Consider the following 9802-nt stretch of genomic DNA (forward strand, 5'->3'; position numbering starts at 1 on the left):
AGACAGAGCACAGAGTCTCTGGCACTTTCTTCTGGTTCATTGGAGCTCCCAAGAGCTGTTTTCCCATCTCTATCCTCACCATCACCTGTATTTACATAGCTAAGCACATCACACATGCATCTCAGTTCATCCCCATGACCCTCCTACAAAGACAGCATGGCCATTATCCCCTCTTGATCAAGGGTCCTCTAGAGAAGTGGCTGGCTCAAGGTCACATGGCTAGTGGATACCAGACTCTGCCCTTTCTTTCCCCAAACCTGTGTCTTCTTGAGTCATTCCAGGAAATACTTTGCTGTCACCACAAGTCATTGGCTGGGTTCCCCCAGAAGCAGACACCGAGAGCAACTCGTTGGTCTGGGAGGTAATCCTGGGAGGCACCGGCTGGGAGTGGGCTGTGGCATAGGAAGTGGAGGAGCTCATACAGGGTCTTTATCAAGCAAGTTATAGGTGGGTAGCTGGGGTTTAATCCCTGGGGGGAGCTGTTGGGCATGGCATGGAGCAGGCAACTCAGAGTTAAACCCCTCAATGGGTAAGGAAGCTACTGATTATGATTATGTTCTAAATTATGGTGAAAGGTACACAATATAAAATTCAGCTTCTTAACCATTGGCAAGGGTGCAGGTCAATGCCACTAAACATTCATACTGTTGTGGAACCATCATCACCATCCACCCAGAGATCTTTCTAGGTGCAGAACTGAAACTCTATTACACACTAACCCCCATGCCTCCTCCCCAAGTCCCTGGCACCCACCATTCTACCTTCTGTCTCTATGAATTTAACAATGCTGGACATCTCATAGGAGTGGAGTCATACATGATTTGCAGTCGTGTCCGGGCTTATTTCACTGGGTGTGATGTCCTCAAGGTTCATTTATGGGGTAGCATGTGTCAGAATTTCCTTCCTTTTTTTTTTTGTTTGAAACTGAGTTTCACTCTTGTTGCCCAGGCTGGAGTGCAATTGTGCAATCTCGGCTCACTGCAACCTTCGCCTCCCAGGTTCAAGCGATTCTCCTGCCTCAGCCTCCCAAGTAACTGGGATTATAGGCATGTGCCACCATGCTGGCTAATTTTTTCCTTTTTTTTCTTTTTGGCATTAAGTAGAGATGGGGTTTCATGATGTTGGCCAGGCTGGCCTGGAACTCCTGACCTCAGGTGATTCACCCACCTCGGTCTCCCAAAGTGCTGGGATTACAGGCGTGAGCCACTGTGCCTGGCCAAAATTTCCTTCTTTCTAAAGACTGAGTAACCTACTCTTGTGTGGATGGACCACATTCTGTTCATTTATTCATCTATTCATTCATAGGCACCTGGGTTACATACATTTGGCTATGATGAATAATGCTGACACGAACATGAGTGGGCAAGTATCTCTTCTATGCCCTGCTTTTGATTCCTTTGAGTATTTCCCCAGAAGTGTGCTTACTGGATCAGACGATAAGATCATATGATAATTCCAACCTTTAATATTTTGAGGAACTGCCATACTGTCCCCCATAGAGACTGCATCATTTTGCATTTCTACCAGCAGTGCACAAGGGTTCCATCTTCTCTACATTCTCACCGACACTTATTTATTTATTTATTTTTAATAATGAAATTGGGGTTTTAAAAATATGCACTATCTTCTGTCAATCACAGATAAAAGGAGGTACTTATGAGAAGAGGTATTGCTAAACTGCCATGTGGTGAACAAGAGATTTCTGGGAGGCTGGGCGCCGTGGCTCATGCCTGTAATCCTAGCACTTGGGGAGGCTGAGGCGGGTGGATCACGAGGTCAGGAGTTCAAGACCAGCCTGGCCAAGATGGTGAAGCCCCGACTCTACTAAAACTACAAAAATTAGCCAGGTGCAGTGGCAGGTGCCTTAATCCCAGCTACTCAGCAGGCTGAGGCAGGAGAATTGCTTGAATCCTGGTGGCTGGAACCCAGGCGCTGGGATAACAGGTGTGAGCCACCGTGCCTGGCCTCCCAGAATTCTCTTAGTTCACCACATGGCCAGTTAGCAATGCCTCTCCTCTCCTAAGTAGCTTCTTTTATCAATTCCAGTGAGCTGAGATTGTGCCACTGCACTCCAGCCTGGGTGACAGAGACTCTATCTCAAAAAAAAAAAAAAAAAAAAAAGGCCAGGTGCAGTGGCTAACGCCTGTAATCCCAACACTTTCAGAAGCAGAGGCGGGCAGATCACGAAGTCAAGAGATCAAGACCATCCTGGCCAACATGGTGAAGCCCTCTCTCTACTAAAAATACAAAAAGTTAGCTGGGCGTGGTGGCTCGTGCCTGTAGTCCCAGCTACTTGGGAGGCTGAGGAAGGAGAATTGCTTGAACCTCGGAGGCAGAGGTTGCAGTGAGCCAAGATCACACCACTGCACTCCAGCCTGGTGACAGAGCAAGACTCCATCTCCAAAAAAAAAAAAAAAAAAAAAAAAAAAAAGAGAATTCTGGTAGCCAGAGTGAGCCGTCAAGGAAAGAAACATAGGTGCTGGCATTGGGAGGTTCACCTATCTGGCAAAAGTGATGTTGGTGGCAGAAGTGGGACCATGTTAGGCACTGTGTGCCGCTGTGTTCAGCAGTGGGCTGGGTGCCAGAGGGATGCCAACAGAGCTCTTCCCAAGAGGATGTTCTTCTGACCACAGCATCAGTACATGGTAGATGCATGATGAATATTTCTTAGATGAATGAATGGCTTCTGTTTCTCTGCAGCTCCCTGCCCTTCATGCCCTGAACATGCCTACTGCCACAACAGCACCCACTGCACTTGTGAACAGGGCTTTCAGTCCAGGTCTGGCAGGACATACTTTCATGAGGACAATGAGAAATGTGAAGGTAAAATTATTTATGGGGTTGTCATTGAATCTCTCAGTGATAACTATTCTGGTCCATGTGTCCTCTGCTGTGACAAAGTACAGCCATTGGCTGGGGATACTTGTCCCTGAGTTCTTCAGATGGAGCGCACAAGCATAATTCCTTGGTCAAGAGCACCTTCTGTCTGTGGGTCCCTTGGTTGATCCTCAGTTCTGGTCCATCAGCAGGGAAGGCTGATGTCGTTGGGAGAGGCAAGACACATAAACATTGCATAAGCCAGCATTTTTTTTTTTTTTTTGAGTCAGAGACTTGCTCCGTCACCCAGGCTGCAGTGCAATGGCATGACCTTGGCTCACTGCAACTTCTGCCTCCAGGGTTCAAGCAATTCTCCTGTCTCAGCCTCTCAAGTAGCTGGGATTACAGGCGTGCACCACCATGCCCAGCAAATATTTGCATTTTTAGTAAAGGTGGGATTTCACCATGTTGGCCAGGCTGGTCTCGAACTGCTGACCTCAGATGATCTGCCCACCTTCCTCATTTCTCTCAAGCTTTCCTAAGAGTGTGTTATATATTCCCCTGCTATGCACTAGTTGGGTTAAATTGATTTACCAAATGGTGTGACTCACCATTAAAAACAACAATATTCCATCCTTATTCTAGTGATCTGACATGTCACCTTTACTATGTTCTAATGCTCCGAGGGTACTTGGGTCTATGTCTGCACTTCTGGTCTATTCCATTAGTCTATTTTTATTTATGCATGCATCAGTACCTCTTTGCTTAGTTGCAGCTTTATACTTTTTTTCATTAAAATTTTTTTATTATACTTTAAGTTCTGGGGTACATGTGCAAATGTGCAGGTTTGTTACATAAGTATACACATGCCATGGTAGTTTGCTGCATCCATCCCCCCGTTATCTACATTAGGTATTTCTCCTAATGCTATCCCTCCTCTAGCCCCTGTGAAATGTCCCCTTCCCTGTGTCCATGTGTTCTCATTGTTCAACACCCACTTATGAGTGAGAACATACAGTGTTTGGTTTTCTGTTTTTGTGTCAGTTTGCTGAGAATGATGGTTTCCAGCTTCTTCCATGTCCTTGCAAAGGACATGAACTCATCCTTTTTAAAGGCTGCATGGTATTCCATGGTGTATATGTGCCACATTTTCTTTATCCAGTCTATCACTGATGGGCATTTGGGTTGGTTCCAAGTCTTGGTATTATGAACAGTGCCACAATAAACATACGTGTGCATGTGTCTTTATAACGGAATGTTTTATACTCCTTTGGGTATATACCCAGTAATAGGATTGCTTTTGTTTTAATGTGTGGTTCCCACCTTGTAGTTTTTTTTTCTGGCTGCACCTGCACGATAGTTGCAACTTATCTCACCCCATAAAATACTTGTAGATGTTTTTAAAATTGGGATTGCATTGGATTTATAAATTAACTTAGGGAGAACATTGATGAACAGTGTTGGGCGATAGAGACTTCATGGGTATGAGAAATGGTATAATTCTATGACAATGAAAGCAACACTTTCTCTTGATTCACAGATATTAATGAATGTAATACTGGGCTGGCAAAGTGCAAGTATACAGCATATTGTAAAAATATAATTGGAAGTTACATCTGTAGCTGTTGGTCAAGTATTTGGATCAACTGGGCGGCTGGCTTTTTAATTAATGATAATCCAGATTGTTACGGTAAGAACCTCCAAATACTATTTCCAGTATGAAAAATGATGGGGGCTTGGGGGAGACTCTGAGAGATTTTCTAATTTCAGGCCAGGGTAAGAGAGCAAAACTCCATCCTAACCCTCATCCCTCATTCCTTTGTTGTCCCTGATATTTTCCAAGATGATGTCATCCAAGCCTTGGCGATAACCATCTCTACATAGATGCTTCCAGATGTATGTGTCCAATACATGTCTCTTTCCTGAGCTTCCAAAAGGACACCTCTAAATTACCTCTGAATTTCTCTATGTATTCATATCTCACACGTTAAATTCAATTTTTATGACTATCTACCTATCTACTAAATCTGACAAATTCACACTGATAGCTGTCATTCCAGCTCAACATCAAGGCTTGTCTGAACCTTCCTTCTGTTCTTATTTGTAACTTCCTTCTCTAAAAATGAGAAACTTGTCTCTCACTATTGCTAATTTGTTTAATTCCGGTATTATTTCATGTTTTGCGTAAGGGAGATTGGATTTAAGTGCTAAATCTTCCACTTACCCTCTGGCTTTCAGTTAATGACATAATTTCTATATACTTCCTGTTTAAATGGGAAAAGTAATATTAGTAGTATCTATTGCCAGGCCTGGTGGCTCATGCCTGTAATCCCAGCACTTTGGGAGGCTGAGGCGGGTGGATCACAAGGTCAGGAGTTTGAGACCATCCTGGCCAGCAGGGTGAAACCCTGTCTCTACTAAAAATAGAAAAAAAAAAAAAATTAGCCAGGCATGGTAGCATGCATCTGTGGTCCCAGCCACTTGGGATGCTGAGGCAGAATTGCTTGAACCCAGGAGGCAGAGGTTGCACTGAGCTGAGATCACCCCATTGCACTCCCGCCTGGCAACGAGAGAGACTCTTGTCTGAAAAAAAAAAAAGCATCTACTGTTGCTGCATAACAAGTTACCCCACATGTAGTGGCCTAAAACAACACATATGTATTGTTCCATAGTTTCTTGGGGTCAAGGAACTAAGTATGGCTTAGCTGGGTCTTTTTCTTCTGGGTCTATCACAGTTGCAGTTGAGGTTTTGTCTAGGATGTGGATTCATCTGGAGGCTTAACTGGGGCAGATTCCAAGCTACTCACAAGGTTTCTGGGAGAATTCAGTTCCTTCAGAGCTATTGGACTGAAACCCTCAGTTCATTTCTGGTGATTGGTGGGAGGCAGCCTTCAGTTCCTAGATCTATGGGTCTCTACAGGTTGCTTTGTTATAGCAAACACATTAGCATAGCCAGAGAGACAGCAAGAATAAGACAGGGGTCACAGTCTTTTGTTCCACTCTCAGAAGTGACATCCTATCACTGTATTCTGTTCATTAGGAATGAGTCACTGGGTCCAGTCCACAGTCAAGGGAAGATTACCCAAGGATGTGAGTGCCAAGAGGGAGGGATTATTGGGAGCCATTTCTGAATCCTGCTTACTGGGCTGAATAGTATTCTCCCCAAATTCATGTCCACCTGGAATCTGTGAATGTCATCTTATCTGGTAATAGGGTATGTGTAGATGTAATAAGTCAAGACGCAGTCATACTAGATCAGAGCGGACCCTGATTCCTCTGTGGCGGTGTCCTTATAAGATGAAGGATATCTGGACACTGAGACACACACAAAGGAAAGATGGTCATGTGAAGACGGAGGTGAGGATTGGAGTTATGCTCCCAAGGGGCAAGGAGTGCCAGAGATTGATGGCAACCGCCAGAAGCTGGAAGAGGCAGGGCAGGGTGTTTCTCTGAAGCCTTCCTAGGGAGCATGGTCTTGCTGACACCTTGATTGGGACATCTGGCCTCGAGCACTATGAGACAATACATTTCTGTTGCTTTAAGCCACCCAATTTGTGTCACTATATTATGGCAACCATTGCAAATTAATATACATTACCTATTCATTATTTTATTATTATTATTATTGAGATGGGGTCTCACTCTGTTACCCAGGCTGGAGCACAGTGGCGCAATCTTGGCTCACTGTTATCTCTGCCTCCCAGGCTCAAGCGATCCTCCTACCTCAGCCTCCTGAGTAGCTGGGACCACAGGCACGCGCCACCACGACTGGCTAATTTTTGCATTTGTGGTAGAGGCAGGGTTTCACCATGTTGCCCGCACTGGTCTTGAATGCCTGACCTCAAATAATCCATCTGCCTTGGCCTCCCAAAGTGTTAGGATTACAGGCGTGAGCCACTGCCCCTGGCCTCTACTCATTATTAATGTATGTAAAATACTTACCAGTCCTAGGCACCTAGAAAGGGTCAGCTAATACTGGCTATGATGCTGTATATGCCTTTTCTACAACCTTACAAACTTCTGAGTTTCTTGAAATGAGATAATATATATGAAGCCACTTTATATACTGTGATGTGTAGACAACCTCTTCTATATTATTAACTCAATGAACACTGATTTCTTCCATGTCATCCTGATGTGTTGAGACCCTCTACTATACACTCCCGCACCATCATGTCCTATTTATCACTGATTGATTGATTGATTTTGGGAAGTCTGGTTTTATTTTAGGTTCGGGCATGGTACCTGTGCAGGTTTGTTGTGTGGGTAAATTGTGTGTCTCTGGGGTTTGCTGTATGAATGCTCCCGTCACCCAGGTAGTGAGCATAGTACTCGGTGGGAAGATTTTCAGCCCTCATCAGCCTCCCACCTTCTCCCTCTAGTGGTCCCCAGTGTCTATAGTTCCCATCTTTTTGTCCATGTGTCATGTTCTATTGATTAATAGCATCCCTTGCAATCACTTAATTATTTATTCATAGTAACTTGCTTCATGACTTTCCTGCCAGACTTCAGATTCCACAAGGGGACATCCTTGGTCCCCTCCCCTTCCCTTCCCTCCACTTCCTTCCCTTTTCCTACCTTTGCCTCCCTTCCCCTCCCCTCTCCTTCCTTCCGCTTCTCCCTCCCTCTCCCCTCCTCTCTTCCCTCTCCCACTCCCCTCTCCCCTCCCGTTTCCTTCCTTTCTCTTCCTTTCCTTTTTTGAGATGGAGTTTCACTCTTGTTGCCCAGGCTGGAGTGCAATGATACATTCTTGGTTCACCACAACCTCCACCTCCTGGGTTCAAGCGATTCTCCTGCCTCAGCCTCCTGAATAGCTGGGATTATAGGTACCCACCACCATGCCTGGCTAATTTTTGTATTTTTAGTACATATGGGGTTTCACCATGTTGGCCTGGCTGGTCTCAAACTCTTGACCTCAGGTGGTCTACCTGCCTCGGCCTCCCAAAGTGCTGAGATTACAGGCATGAGCCACCGCAACTGGCCTGGTTTCTCTTCCTAGCTCATATCCATTTATTTCAGCATTGTGCCTGGTTTTAAGTGGTGTTCAATAAATAGTGTTGACTAAAGTAACAGGTTGGTACAAACGTAATGGTGGTTTTTGCCATTACTTTCAATGGCAAAGATCGCCATTACGTTTGCACCAACTCAATATTAAACTGGAAGCCCCATTCCAATTCTCTTTGATAATTCTACTGTGCGATACTTTATAGGCTCCTTAGAGGGGAATTAGGATGGGCTGCGGAAGTATCAGGGGAAGACTCAACTTGAGGGTGACTGGAAGAAGGGATGTCAGCAGGTGTATTTCCTCCCATATCCCTTTCAATGACACCTTTCTTTCACAGAGAACAACAATAGTCAAGGGACACAGTCAAACGAGGATATTTGGGTGAGTGGGGAAAAGCCTGGATTTCAGAAAGAGCTGGTATGTATAACTATGTCATTCTCCTACATACATTAACATGGCTTCCTGTGATTTTCAGGGTAGGGTAGTTCTATCGAGGGGTAATTCTGTCTTCGGTCCCACAATCATCTGTCAATGTGTGGGGACACTCTTGATTGTCATGGCTTGAAGGTGATACACATGACTGGCATCTGATAGAGACCAGGGATACAGCTCAACATCCTACATTGCCCGGTGCAGCCTCTCACAATCAAGAAGTGCCCGGTGCCACACGTCCATAGAGATAAAGAAATACAGGCTGGATGCGGAGACGGCTCACGCCTGTAATCCCAGCACTTTGGGAGGCAAAGGCGGGTGGATCACAAGGTCAAGAGTTTGAGACCATCCAGACCAACATGGTGAAACCCTGTCTCTACTAAAAATACAAAAAAATTAGCCAGGCATGGTGGCACGCACCTGTAATCCCAGCTATCTGGGAGGCTGAGGTAGGGGAATTGCTTGAACCAGGGAGGTGGGGACTGCAGTGAGCCAAGATCACACCACTGCACTCCAGCCTAGGTGACAGAGTGAGACTCTGTCAAAAAAAAAAAAAAAAAAAAAAAAAAAAAAAAAAAAAAAAAAAAAAAGGAGATAGAGAACTACAGCAGTAGGGGGAAAGTGCCTCAGCTGTCATTCAAAGATCTACATCAAGCACCTAGATTCTCAATGCCACACACACCTTGTGGCACCTTAACAAATATGGCTGCTGCCTTCTAGGCTTCCTGCTCCAACACGTGTGCATATTCCTGATTTCTGACATTTCAATGAGAGTCAATCTAATTAGCTTTTTTTTTTTTTCCCTGAAGGAAAATCTGAGAAGAAACGCAAGCAGAAAGGAATTTGCAAGAGAAGCTACTCAACTAATTCAGAAAATAGAGCTGAGCATCTGGAATGCAACTTTTGCTTCTCCAAAGAAGGATCAAATTCCTGAATTTGATCTAGGTAAGAGAGGCTGAGTAGAGTCTTTATGACCTCCATTGAGACCATAAAGAGGTCTGGGTCTTGACATTGTTACGGTTTATGAATGATGAAATCTGTGGACTCCCAGGATCACAGACCCTGTATGCCAACATTCTACGTGAGAAGGACTCTTGTCAAAAATGCAAATTCAAGGGACAAGAGAATAAACCAGCTCTCTTCTTCTTTTCAACTTCCCTTGGTATGATGAAAAGTATTTAAGAGCATTTGCCTTGCCACCACAGCTAGAGGATAGAAAAACTCTCAGTTGGCTGGGCGTGGCGGCTCATGCCTGTAATCCTAGCACTTTGGGAGTCTGAGGCAGGAGGATCACCTTATGTCAAGAGTTTGAGACCAGCTTCGGCAACATGGTGAAACCCTGTCTCTACTAAAAATACAAAAATTAGCTGGGTGTGGTGATGGGTGCCTGTAATCCCAGCTACTCAGGAGGCTGAGGCAGCAGAATCACTTGAACCCAGGAGGCGGAGGTTGCAGTGAACCTAGATCAGACCACTGCACTCCAGCCTGGGCTGTGGCTGGAGATAAAGTGAGACTTTGAGATAAAGTGAGACCTTATCTCAAAAAAAA

At 44.9% G+C, this 9802-nt stretch overlaps 1 protein-coding gene across 1 annotated transcript in view; it reads left to right on the top strand.

Moving 5' to 3' along the window:
• The first annotated feature begins 197 nt into the window (after nucleotides 1-197).
• The window catches only part of LOC108304211 (adhesion G protein-coupled receptor E4-like), a 42128-nt gene continuing 32523 nt past the window's right edge, over nucleotides 198-9802 (top strand). Inside the window, exons 1-5 of the mRNA XM_017528272.2 lie at nucleotides 198-361; nucleotides 2701-2823; nucleotides 4358-4507; nucleotides 8160-8239; nucleotides 9064-9199. The gene's annotated coding sequence lies outside the window, so the exon portion shown is untranslated. The remainder of the gene's footprint in view (nucleotides 362-2700; nucleotides 2824-4357; nucleotides 4508-8159; nucleotides 8240-9063; nucleotides 9200-9802) is intronic.

Source organism: Cebus imitator, unplaced genomic scaffold (assembly GCF_001604975.1).
Source record: "Cebus imitator isolate Cc_AM_T3 unplaced genomic scaffold, Cebus_imitator-1.0 Scaffold53, whole genome shotgun sequence".
Taxonomy (NCBI): domain Eukaryota; kingdom Metazoa; phylum Chordata; class Mammalia; order Primates; family Cebidae; genus Cebus; species Cebus imitator.